Raw genomic sequence first — 13818 nt, 5'->3', positions numbered from 1 at the left:
GGGGGGATGGGCATGGAGGAGGACACTTGTGGGGATGAGCACTGAGTGTTATGTGGAAACTAATTTGACAATAAACTATTAAAAAACAAACAAACAAACAAACAAAGAGCCAGCAGAGATACAGCGGTTTGAAAAATGTGTGGGGCAGAGGCACTTGGAAAAATTCATTGTATGAAGCCAGCATTACCCTGATACCAAAATCCAAGTAAAAAACACTATGAAAGGAAGGAAGGAAGGAAGGAAGGAAGGAAGGAAGGAAGGAAGGAAGGAAGGAAGGAACAGGCCAATCTCTCTCATGAACATAGGTACAAAAATCCTCAGCAGTAATTAGCAAACCAAATCCAACAATAACTTAGAAATAATTATTCACTACCATCAGTGGGATTTATTCCTTGGATGCAAGAGTCGTTCAGTATTTGCAAATCAATCAACATGATACATCACATCAATAAGAGAAAGGATAAAAACTATATGATCATTTCAGTAAATGCAGAAAAAGCATTTGACAAAATACAACATTATTTATGATTAAAAAAAACCTTAAACAAAGTAAATTTAGAGACAACATACCTCAGCATAATTAAGGCCATATATGAAATGCCCACAACTAACATCATACCCAATGGTGGAAAACAGAAATGTTCCCTAAGACCAGGAACAAGACAAGGATGCACTTGCATCAACATAATACTGGACATCCTAGCTAGAGCAGTCAGGCAAGAAAAATAAATAAAGACATTCAAATTGTTAAGGAAGAAGTAAAATTTTCACTGTTTGTGAATGACATACTACATACAGAATACCCTAAAAATTCCATCAAAATACTAGTAGAATTGATAGACTTCATAAGGTCACAGGATACAAAGTCAACGTACAGAAATTCATTGCATTTCTTATTGCTAAGAATGAAGTAGCAGAAACAGAAATTAAGAAAACAATCCTATTTACAACTGCACCAAAATGAATTAAATACCTAGGAATAAACTTAACCAAGGAGGTGAAAAACGAGTACTCTGAAAGCTATAAAACATTGATGAAGGAACTGAAGATGACACAAATAGAAAATATTCATTCCATGCTCATGGACTGGAATAACAAATATTGTTAAAATGTCCATATTTCTCAAAGCAATCTACCAATTTAATGCAATCCCTTTCAAAATACCACCAGCATTTTTACGGAACTAAAACCCAAACCCTAAAATTTGTATAGAACTACAAAAGACCCCAAATAGCCAAAACAATCCTGAAAAAGAACAAAACTGCACATATCACAGTCCTAGATTTCAAGATATACCAAAAAGTTATATTTATCAAAATAGTATGGTATTGACACAAAAACACACAAATCAATAGAACAGAATGCAGAGCCCAGAAATAAACCCATAATCATATGTTCAATTCATCTTCAACAAAGGAGGCCACAATATACAATGAGAAAAAGACAGTCTCTTTAACAAATGGTACTGGAGAATTAGGTAGCTATATGCAAAACTACAAACCTGTACCACTTTTTTACACCATAATATGTACAAAATACTTAAATATTCCCAAAAAAACCCTCAAAATGAATTAAAGACCTAACTGTGAGATCTAAAACCATAAAAATCTTAGAAGAGAGTACAGGCAGTAATTTCTCTGACATTGCCCATAACAACATTTTTCTAGATATGCCTCCTGAGGCAAGAGAAACAAAGGCAAAAATAAACTAGTGCAGTTATATCAAAATAAGAAGGCTCTGCACAGCAAAACAAATAATCAATAAAACTGAAAGGCAACCTACTGAATGGGAGAAGATATTAACGAGTGACCTATCTGATAAAGGGTTAGTATCCAAAATATATAAAGAACTTATACAACTCAAGACAATAACACCATCAAATAATCCAATTAAAAATGCGCAGAAGGAGCATCTGGGTGGCTCAGTCAATTAAGTGTCCAACTTCAGCTCAGGTCATGATTTCACTGAGTCATGAGTTCGAACCCCACATTGGGTTTTATGCTAAAGTCTCAGAGCCTGCCTGCTTCAGATTCTTTGTCTCCCTCTCTCTCTACCGCTTCTCTCTCTCTCACTCTCCCTTTCTCAAAAATAAACATTTTAAAAAAGTAGGCAAAAGACATCAACAGACATTTCTTTAAAGAAGACATGCAGATGGCCAAGAGACACGTGAAAAGATGCTCAACATCACTCATCATCAGGGAAATGTAAATCAAAACTACCATGAAATACCACCTCCCATTTGTCAGAATAGCTAAAATCAAAAACACAGGAATCAACAAATGTTGGCAAGGATGTGGAGAAAAGGAACCATCATGCACTGTTGGTAGGAATGCAAAGTGCAGACACTGTGGAAAATGGTATGGAAATTCCTCAAAAAATTAAAAATATAATTACCATATGACCCAGTAATTCCATTGCTGAGTATTTACCCAAAGAAAATGAAAAGACTAATATGAAAAGACATATGCAAACTTATCACAGCATTATTTACAATAGCCAAGATATGGAAGTACCCCACGTGTCCATTAATAGATGAATGGACAAAACAGATGTGGTGTATACAGTGGAATATTAGCCATCTAACTATGGCAAATGAATGAAATCTTGCCATTTGCAATAACATGGATGCCTCTAGTGGATCTGATACTAAGTGAAATAAGTCAGAAAAAGGCAATTACCGTATGATTTCACTCATATGTGGAATTTAAGAAACAAACAAAGAGATAAACAAACAAAAACCAGACATTTAACTACAGAGAACTGATGGTTAAAAGAGGGGAGGCATGGAGAGTTAATATAACACTGTATATTAACTATATTGAAATTTAAAATTTAAAGCACACACACACGCACACACGCACACATACCCAAGTGGGAATGATATCACAGGTTCTCTGTCCCTCTTCAATGCAAAGACGAATATGAATTTTCTACTTGTTAACGTTAGACACCTTAAAAAAGTCAATTTGATTAGCAATAATCCCACTCAAAAGGGAGACTGAAGGAAACCAGGTCTACTTGGCCTGCTCCTGGGCAGCAGCAAAAGATTTTTTGTCCCACATGAAAAGAGTGTGGAGTTCAAGAAGGATAAACCATTTACCCACTTCTCTACAGAGGTTTTGCCTTATAGTTTTGTTAATTTTTAAGTCCCGTATAAGATGCATCCATATTAAAATTTTGTCACATACACATACACACAACACAGATAAATCTTCTGGTCTTAGCCCAAATCCTGTTTGCACAATGGCCCTTAGCAACATTACCTCATCTGGATGGAAAAAACTGAGAAGGGTGCTTGCTTTCGTGTTCAGCTTAGAGGTTTCTTCTCTCAAAAAAGAGTCACACTTCCCCTCTAAGTAAGTTAAAGTCCTTTTTGTAAAGTCCCATCATCCACTTTGCTTCTTCTTTCAGACCACATTCCACACTGTTAAATATCCTGGTGTTACCCATTAGATGCAAGTCTCCCGAGAGCAGATGCTACCCTCTCTTGTTCGCCCTTGTAACCCCAGTGCCAGGTACTCTACCACATTTTAGGGGAGATAATGGCCCTTCTTTCATTTTCTCACGTGGCTGCCATTGTTTGCATGAATGGAGTCAGATATCCTAATTTCTCTCTTACAAAAATATCTCCTACCTTAAGAAACGTGATAGGAAGATTCACTCCTTCACATCCATACCGCTGCTATATCATGCATGGTAACACCTACGCTGGTGACTTGAAAGTTTGGACCAGATCTAATGATTTTTTTTAAAAAATCTTAACAGATAATTAAGACTTCACAATGTAGCACAAATCAGCGTGTCAGAAAGAATTACTAAGATTTTTATTCTTAAAAAAGTGCAATGTGAAGGGAAGAGCGTTGAGAAGTGAGCAGAGGCATAGGCATCAGAGGCAAATTGAAGAGGAGCCTGCTGGCTGGGACAAAGGAGAATTTTTAGATTATTACAGGCAGTTTTGGCTGGGATTTGAACACTTACTGGTTTGAGAGCGCTTGGAAGAAAATCAGCAGCCTGTTATTACTAAAAAATAAAACTACAAGATGTGAGCCAACAGCACAAAGTACTAATCATGAGTACCTAGAAATGTGTCTAATTTTTCATTTAAGAGCAATGTGGAAAATGTCTAATGGAATGTACATTTTCAGAATCTCATATTTTTTCCTAATGTCCTTAATTTTCCTCAAGCAGAGCAAAAGTACATTTAAGCCACTGTTTTAAAGGAAAATAATTTCTTATTAAAATGTTTTTCTCTAGCTTCCATATCAGCTTTATGTACCCTCGGATACATGAATATTTGGCTCTTATTTTCACCCTTTTTTTCCAGAAAGAAAACTGTATTGGTTTTCTTTAAACGCAGGGTCTCTGCTACGTGAACTGTGTCTTTAAAAAACATTTTCATTTCATATAAAACTGCAGACAAAAAGGACCCTGCACAGGCTCTTTCAAACAACTCTGTAGAATTTTCTTTCTTTACTTGCCTTTTTCCTCTTGTGAACCCAGGTGCTACTACCAATACCTCCATCTGCCTTGCAAAACTAAAGATCTGGTACACTCACTCCTCTCCTAGGTATTTGGCAAAACTCAGAGAGAAGACTGCTTTTTCACAAGCCATCTTGCATGTTCTCTACATCGCTCACAGGCAAGATGAGCATGCACTTGGGTTTTTCCACTCCTCATTCCCTATCTCACCAGCTGACTTTCCTCTTTGACCTTCCTGGGGATAGGAGAGGCAAAAAAGGCTCATTTCTACAAGCACAAGATTTGGTCAGAAAGAAAGGCAGTGTCCACAGAGCAGTGTCTCCCTGGTGACAGGAGAGACAGGCAACTGAGAGATGCTATGAAAACAAACGCTTGAGAACAAAAAATAAATTCGAGCACCAAGGCAACCAGGAGGCAAGTAAATGGGCTATGGGCCAAGCTGAATTAGGAACTTAAGAATTAGGAGATAGTAGTCAACGTGCTGCTGGGCTTAGTCTCAACAGTCAACATCTGCACAGCAAATTGGGTCTGTGCCAGTTTATTATCAGCTCTGACCCCACAAGTCCCTGCTTAAAGCAAAAGACTAAGGTTTCCTGCCTGGACTGGGAATTATGGACCCGTGAACTCTAGATCATGTCTCAGCTGCCTTAGTGTAGTAGGATAACATTTTTAGAAATTTAAGTGAAGTTTGTCCCCCAATCCCTTGTTTAAAATCACACAAAAATCTTTAAGCAATTAGTCATGAGAAGATATAAAAACTTTACTAAATCTTGTTTCAAGAGGAAAGGCATATAACATACTAATTCAAAGATCCATTAAGAAATTCATTAAGAGTTGGGGTGCCTGGATGGCTCAGTCAGTTAAATGCGCAGCTCTTGATTTCGGCTCAGAGCATGATCTCACAATTTGTTGAGTTTGAGCCTCAAGTGGGGCTCTGTGCTCGTAGCTCAGAGCCTACTTGGGATTCTGTGTCTCCCTCTCTCTCTCTGCCCCACCCCCACTCACTTTGTCTCAAAAATACACAAACATTTAAAAAAAAAAAGAAGAAATTCATTAAGAAATTTATTGGAAAAAAGAGTGCCCAGATCAGTGTTTCTCAAGCGTCACACTACTGATATTTCAGACCTGACAATTCTTCATGTGGGGGGCTGTCCTGTACAACACCACTGGGTTGTACACACTAGATGCCAGTAGCAACTGCTCACTCCTCTCACCTCGCAGTGACAATCAAAAATGTTCACAGACATTGCTGAATGTTCTCTAGGGGCCAAATGTGCCTCTCTCTGAAAAATATAGGGGCATATCATCATTCATTGCCTCAAGTCAAAAAGAAAAAAATGGTTGGTAAAATTTATTAAATTCTTCACAGGTATCAGCTGAGTATGTAGGTGACTGGTTCTCAGAATAAATTTTAATTCCATTAAAGTTCCTTGGGAAATGGCTTAAACATTTCATCAGAAATGTTATTTTCTCTCTGTGAACTACATCACACAAAAGATCTGTCCCAGATCAGATCAGATTTGGGACAATTTTCTTTTACAACCTCCATGACACACTTTTTAATATTCATTATCCTTTCTGCAAGCATTTAGGCAAACACAATGACAGTTTTTCACATGTGCTGCTTTTGAGGGAAGAGAGATACAGCATGAAAAAAATCAGGTAAACAAATTTCTAAATGTTATTATTAAATGCCTCGCGGGAGCAATCATAGCAAAGTTAAAGTACAAAAACCAGACCTTCTTTTGTAAGAAAGAGGCTTTTTAAAGATCAAAAAGCTGTTGAACACAAAGTTTGGGAACCTGGAGAATAGAAAAAAATTTCAAAATACGGTATTTACATACACAGGAAAAAAAAATGGTCAGAAGAGAATCAGACACAGGCAGTTGTATAAAAGGACTCTATTTCAACTAGAGGTAAAACACAGACATTGGAGAGAGGACAGTACACCAAGAGAAGCACCCAGATTCCCCCAGGCAATGGAGGCAGCTGTAAATACAGGAACTAAGAAAGCTACCCATGCCACTCCCAACCCCACCTGCCTCCATCAGCCCCCAGAAGAGCATGGGGTCAGGAGGCACTGAGAAGAAAGCTAAGTGCTGGTGTCCAATTTCTGGAGAGGAAGAGGTCGCTGAGTGGGGGCAAAGTGACCCTCCAGCAGAGAGCTAGGGGACTGAGCAAGCAAGGTTTAAATGAGAGTCACAGCTAAATCATGGAGGAACTTACAGCCCCACCAAGAGCCTTGGTTGGTTTGACCCATGGCCCTGCCAGAACGATGAGTGGGTTACAAAAGCAGTGGATGTGCCAACAGTAGATGCAGCAAGAGCAGAGGTGTGAGAAGGAAGAAAGAGGACAGAGAACAGGTCTCAGTACAAGGCTGTAATATTTTATTTTTTTTTAATGTTTTATTTATTTCTGAGAGAGAGAGAGAGAGAGAGATGAGAAGGGGAGGGGCAGAGAGAGAAGGAGACACAGAATCTGAAGCAGGCTCCAGGCTCTGAGCTGGCTGTCAGCACAGAGCCCGACGCAGGGCTCGAACCCACGAACCATGAGATCATGACCTGAGCCGAAGTCGGACGCCCAACCGACTGAGCCACCCAGGCGCCCCAAGGCTGTAATATTTTAAATGCTTCATGGTAAGAACAAAAGAGAGCCCTGAACTCTCTAGGCAAACTATACTGACTCCTTGTCCCTCCTTCCTTCCTGAGAAACTCAGGAAACCACATGTCATTTAAACACTAGAAAAAAATTGCAATTTATTTTCCTATAAAGTTATTATAAGCAGAAAGTGAGGTCCGAACAGAACAGGACTGCAGCAAAGACATTCCCAAATATGTGCACACATACAAATGTATTTATAAACATTTAACGCATCAAGAGAATTTAAGGCAATTATAGAAGCTATAGAAGAACAGCATAAATCATAGCTTGTTAAATCTCAGAAATGAGATAGTGACAAAAGATAGCTGACAGAAGAAAACTTAGAAATAATGATAATAAAACATGTCAGAATTTAAGACATACACAAGAACAAATAATAATGCCATACAAGAAATAATAGAGTAGAAGAAGAACATTTTAAAAGCCAAAAAGAAAAAAAAATTCATGGTTTACCGTCTCAAATATGGTGTGGAGATGTTCACCTCACTTGTCATTTTAGCAGGAACTCCTACAATGCTACCCATGGAGTTAAACTGGCTTTAGGTGGAGGTATATACATTTAACCATGTTCAGAAGTTATCCATCATTGTTCTTTTTTGAACTTTGAATTTTGTCAAATAATTTTTCGGCATCTCTTTTTCTCTTTATTTCTACTAAAATGATATTAGCTGATCTTCCAACGTTGAGCTTTTACACTGCAGGAAAACAACTTCATTTGGTAATAAGGTCTTTACTAATGGGCTGATAAATGCCTAATATTTTATTTAGAGCATTTTAATTTAATGGTCATTATGAGACTGAGCAGTAGCTTCATTTTGGGGTTCAAATCGATTTCTTTAGTTGACACACAATGCTACATTAATTTCAAGTACACAAAACTTTGCTGGGTTTTGAGATCAATTTACTTCATAACAAATTTCGAAGATTTATTTTTAAACCATGTTCCTGAACAGTTAAATACTATGAGGATAAACTAATCTTTTTTTCTTTTAATTATTTTTAACATTTATTTATTTTTGAGAGACAAAGACAGACAGAGCCCAAATGGTGGAGAGGCAGAGAGAAAGGGAGACAGAATCTGAAGCAGGCACCAGGCTCTGAGCTGTCAGCACAGAGCCCGACGTGGGGCTTGAACTCACAAACTGTGAGATCATAACCTTAGCTGAAGTTGGATACTTAACCGACTGAGCCACTCAGGTACCCCAGGATAAAGTAATCTTTAAAGTTTTTGTAAATTCTAATGTTAAACCATCCGGGCTTTACAGTGGAGTGCTCTTTGATTTTTCTATTCCATCTCTGTTAATTGGTCTAGTTAGGTATTCCATACCTATTGGAAAATCATAATACACCAGAAATTTATCCATTTTAAATTTTTGCAGAGTGTTGTGCAAAGTAGTCTTTTATAAGCTTTAAAAGCTTTCTCTTTCTGAACCTTTATCTTGTGAATTCAAATTTTGTGTATTTAAGTTTCTTCTTTAATTTCTGGGTTAGTTTGGCCAATGACTTGTCAGTTTTCCTGATTTTTTCCCCAAGGAACCAATTTTTGGAATTATTTATTAGTCCTCCCTTTTCTGTGTGTTCTAATTCATTATTTTTGTTTTTATTTTAATAGTTTTTTTTCTTCTGCTTTATTTTTTGTAATTTTTTCTCTAGATTTCTGTGTAAGGTGGATAATGTACTTTTATTCAATGCCTTCTCTTGTCCTGTTCTGATATATTACTGGCTATGAAACCACATTCTGGAGATCTAACCTGATACAGCAACTAAGAAGAATCTTACAAACCTACATGGAGGAGGGGCTGAACTTAACTACAGCCATACCATTATGCAGTCATGAAAATAAAGGAGTTAAATCTATATGGGTTGCCTGGCAGGAATTTCCGTAACGATTCATTTCGTGGCAAAAAACAAGGTGTATAAACAGCTATATAATTTTCTCTAAGACAAACAATGATAAGCCTTTAAATACATACTTAAACATGATTACAAGTCAGTAAAAAAGGACTGGAGGAATAAAAGTTATTTGGGGGAGAAAGAAAAACATATAAATGTTAAGAATGCATACAGAAAAAAATGTTTTAAAAATGCAACAAAGAAAAATAACATGATCACATTTATAAATATGTGAAAATAAATATAAAGAGGAATACAAAAAGATGGTCACTAATATGTCCAATCCTTGTGTCCCAAAATGGTGTGATTTTAGGTGTTTTTAACTTTTTTCTTTGCATTTATTTCAAGAAAATGAGAAAATAGCAAAAAAATCTTTATAATATGGGGAAAGTGTCTCACACTTAGGTTCAACCCAGTTGATCCTCATTTCCACCAATATACATTTCTATATTTTCATGATCTTTCTTATTTTCCAAATAGATTAAAAATCTCTCAAAAATAAGCTGACTTTCTACCTGACCTGATGAGGGATTAACAGCTTGGCAGAAAGTGGTGAGAGTAGTTTTTCCTTTTTGTTAGGAAAACCGCAAAGATTTAGAAAGTGATTTAATAAGGATATTCATTTTTAAAGTAATAGGAATGAGTAATCCTTCCATTAATCTCAAAAATGCTTAAAACTGTATTAGAGTTCCATGAAAACTGGAATTCCACAAGTTTAGAGCAGTATGGCAAATTACAAAAGATTTCAAGAAGCATCAGAAAGATCATGAAAGGCCTCAAAACTAAAATTTATGGGGCAAAGTTAGAAGACAATATTATTCAGCAGAGTAGCTTAAGAGAAACTGGTTAATCATTTTCACATCTATAAAAGCCCCTGACACAGAAGGAGAAGTCCAGCTGGTTCCAATTTCCATTAATAATGTAACCAGAAGTTGGGGGTGGGGGCAGGGATGGCAGCAAATAAGACGGACTAACTACAAAGACTCCAGCGCCAAGAATTGTCAAACAGGGGATGAGTTACTAAGAGGGGTTGTGGGATTGTTTCTTCCTTCTCCTAAGGGCACTTCCCTCATCCGTCTGGAATGGTTTAAATGCAATCCAGCCTCAAGAGAGGTGAACATCTCCATGACTTACAGGCTGCTCTTGTGCTGTATGTTGAAGACAAATTCGAAGGGTAAATTTAAAGCTTAAACAATTACATTCCCTTCCATCACTCTCCACCCTAGTGTCCAATAATGGAATACTTACTGTAAAGGTTTATGAGGCAGTGTGGCAAAGATTGGCTCCAGCAGGCAATTTAACAGAGAATGGAGCATGGAACAGCATAAACCTGGCTCCACTACACAAGATTTCAACAAAGAAATTTCATTGTGTCCTGTAAACCTAACTAAAATGTTTTTGCTGGTTTCCTAAACAATTTGTTTTACGTTGGACCATTCTATGGATACAGGATCTTAAAAGCAGCTGTAGAACAGAGCTATTTTTGCAAGGTGGTGATCTTATTTTGCAACTATATTTCATCAACAGTTGCTTGCTTTTATCATTTGTATCCTGAATATTATTCAAGTAACAATAAAGAAGAGATCAAAGATTATCCCATAGCACTATGGGTTAAGAATCGAGGACTTTTCACAAAGTAATGTGGAAAAACATTAAAATCAGGCTGAGAAATTGGTGAAGAGACCTAACATGTCTTAGAAATAGCCAGTATTTAATGGATACTAATTTTTTTATTAATTTTTAAAAATTTTTCATTGTGCTAAAACCCACATAGGATTTAGCATCTTACCCATTTTAAGTGTACAGTTCAGTGGTGTTAAGTATATTCACATTACTCTGCAACAAATCTCGAGAACTTTTTAATCTCTGTAAAACAAACTCCATGTAGTCAACAACTCCCAATGTCCCCCTTCCCCCGATTCCCGGCAATTATCATTCTTTGTTTCTGTGTTTGACTTCTTTAGATACTTCATAAAAGTGGAATCATAACAGTATTTGTCCTTCTGTGACTGGCTCATTTCACTTAGCAAGGTATCCCCAAGGTTCAGCCACACTGTAGCCCGTGGCAAGATTTCCATCTTTCTTATAAGGTTGAGCAATGTTCAGAACATCATGCTCTTGTCTTTCAGCTCCAAACCCACCCTTTTTTATACTGATTCAGGCAAATGGAGTGGTGACTGTAAATCCAATTTCTGCTACCCCCCCACCCCCACCCCCAAACTCCCTGCTAGGCTTTGTCAAGACGGGGCGCTAGATGGCGCAAGCTAGGCTGGAGAAGGAGGTAAGATTGTGCCTTCCTGATCCTTACGGCTTTTGTGTAGTTCCAGTGCACCCCAGCAACGTTCTCACCTAGCCAGGCACTTCCTTCCGGGGCTGTACCAGCAGCCGAAAGCGGTTGGCAGTTTTTCTAACACCTGCAGGGCCAACCTCATCACACCTTTCTCACAAACACCAACACCAACTGCTGAACAGCCCCCTTCCAGCCACTTGAGTTGCACCTCCACAAGCCCCATCTCCAAGGTTCTGGCTTTTAGGAATTTCAACCTCATGACTCTAGCCCCCAGCATTAGCTAAGGGTGGGAAAGGCTTCCCACAGCTCCCATCTCTGAGATACACAGGTATTCTCTTCTTGCCTCATCAGTCATCAGTCACAGCGTTTATAACTTCCTATCTCGTTAACAATTCTCTACGTTAAATTCACTCTGTTCAAATAGCTGGTAGGGTCTCTACTGCTGATAGTACCTGAACTGATACAGAAATCATGTGACAAAACAAAAAAAATGCCACCTGAAATTCCAGCACAGGCATAGTCAAATAACTGAGCAAATCTATTCAGTCATCCCTAAAATAGAAACATAGATTATAGCACGTTATGGTAAGCTACATTAAAAGGATATGCAGTTTGGTAAGGGAGGATGAAAATAAGGCCACTAAGCCCCGAGAGGAGCTGTCAGGAAAGCAGAGAAGAGGACACAACACACCTATGCATGAAAGAGTGCCAGGGAAAGGCTGGTTCAGGCCTCAAGTCTCCACTGCGAGATTCTAAGGCTGCACTATCAAGTGTTACACCTGCACCTGCTCTCCTCTTTAGGTGTTTCTCCGCCACCAACCCCAAAGTCAAAAAAACAAAAGGTTCATGTGTGTTCTATCTCCTTCATGTTCTGAGGTCCTCAAAGAAGCAACAAGGGAAATTTTGCCTTATCTTTCACTTTGTACTCTTCCAGCACTGACAAGTGCCTGGCCTAAAGGAACTTAGTTACTGGTCATCAACCATCTAGGCCTCTGTTTGCCACAAAATTCATTCATATGGGACATGTAGATGAGCTGCTGTAGGGATAAGACCATGGATGCTCATTGGAATAATTAACATTTCCTGAACAAGGACTATGTGCCAGGCATTGTCCCGATTGCTTTAATTCTTTTAATATTTTTAAGAGAGAGATAGAATGCAAGCAGGAGAGGGGTAGAAAGAGAGGCAGACACAGAATCCAAAGTAGGCTCCAGGCTCCGAGTTGTCAGCACAGAGCCCAATGTTGGGCTCGAACCCACGAACCACGAGATAATGACCTGAACTGAAGTCAGACTCTCAACTGACTGAGCCACAAGGCGCCCCACGTCCTGCCTGCATCTTATCCATTAACTCCAATTCCTCAACAATGTCCTTATTATCATGGTCACCATTTGGGAAATACTCAAAGAAATTAGGCTCAAAGAGAGTTAAGGAGCTTGCCCCATGTCCTACATGCAGGATCTAAGTTTCATCCAACACAGGGCCTAGGGTGTTCTCTACTGCCCCACACTACTGCCCGTTTTTATGTAAGCAACTAAAATTTCAACAAAGTATTCCTACTGATTTATCTTTTTATACTGTGTCAGCTAAAATAGTTAAAAAATAAAAATCTACTATTTTCCTTTATATATAAATTGGCTTGAAAGTAGAAACTTCATTTTTTATAATAGTACGTATAATGTAAAGTTATTTATTAAACTTTTCCAAGACTAGTAGGCTATTCTCACAGTAATATATGGCAATACTCAGTTAAAAGAAAAAAGTGCCAGGGCACCTGGGTGGCTCAGTCAGTTGAGTGTCCAACAATGGCTCAGGTCATGATCTCATGGTTCGTGGTTCAAGCCCCACATTGGGATCTGTGCTGACAGCTCAGAGCCTGGAGCCTGCTTCCGATTCTGTGTCTCCCTCTCTCTCTGCCCCTTCCCCACTGGCACTCTGCCCTTCAAAAAGAAAAGAAAAAAAGGAAACATTTAAAAAGTGTGCCTCAGGGCACCTGGGTGGCTTAGTCAGTTAAGCTCCAACTTGGGCTCAGGTCATGATCTCACAGTTTGTGGATTCGAGCCCCACATCGGGCTCTGTGCTGACAGCTAGCTCAGAGCCTGGAGCCTGTTTCCTATTCTGTGTCTCCCTCTCTCTCTGACCCTCCCCTGCTCATGCTGTCTCTCTCTGACTCTCAAAAATAAATAAACAATGACAACAACAACAAACAGTGTACCTATATACTACAACCATGTGATCCCACCTCTAGGTATATATCTCAGACAAAATATCATATAGTCCAGAAATTTCACTGAAGTTTTGTAGCTGAAGAAAGCAAGTAATCTCAGTGCCCATACCAGGGGGCAGATAGGTAAAATGTGATAGTATCATGTTCTTTTCATGCTAGAAAACTTAAAAAACATTTCCAGACTCCCTTGCAGCTAGCACTCTGGACATGACAAAGCCTGTCAGATGGACTTTCATGACATGTAGAAGGCAGCAGGGAGGTGGAGTTT

The 13818-nt window shown here is 38.5% G+C and overlaps 1 pseudogene; it reads right to left on the bottom strand.

The window, feature by feature from the left end:
• LOC144216454 (large ribosomal subunit protein uL16-like) overlaps positions 1-11582 on the bottom strand; it is a 26472-nt pseudogene extending 14890 nt beyond the window's left edge.
• Between the last annotated feature and the right edge of the window lie 2236 nt (positions 11583-13818).

This window comes from Crocuta crocuta, unplaced genomic scaffold (genome assembly GCF_008692635.1).
Source record: "Crocuta crocuta isolate KB4526 unplaced genomic scaffold, BGI_CrCroc_1.0 scaffold564, whole genome shotgun sequence".
NCBI lineage: Eukaryota > Metazoa > Chordata > Mammalia > Carnivora > Hyaenidae > Crocuta > Crocuta crocuta.
Note: the sequence above shows the minus strand (reverse complement) of the source record. Positions and strands in the feature narration are given on the sequence as shown.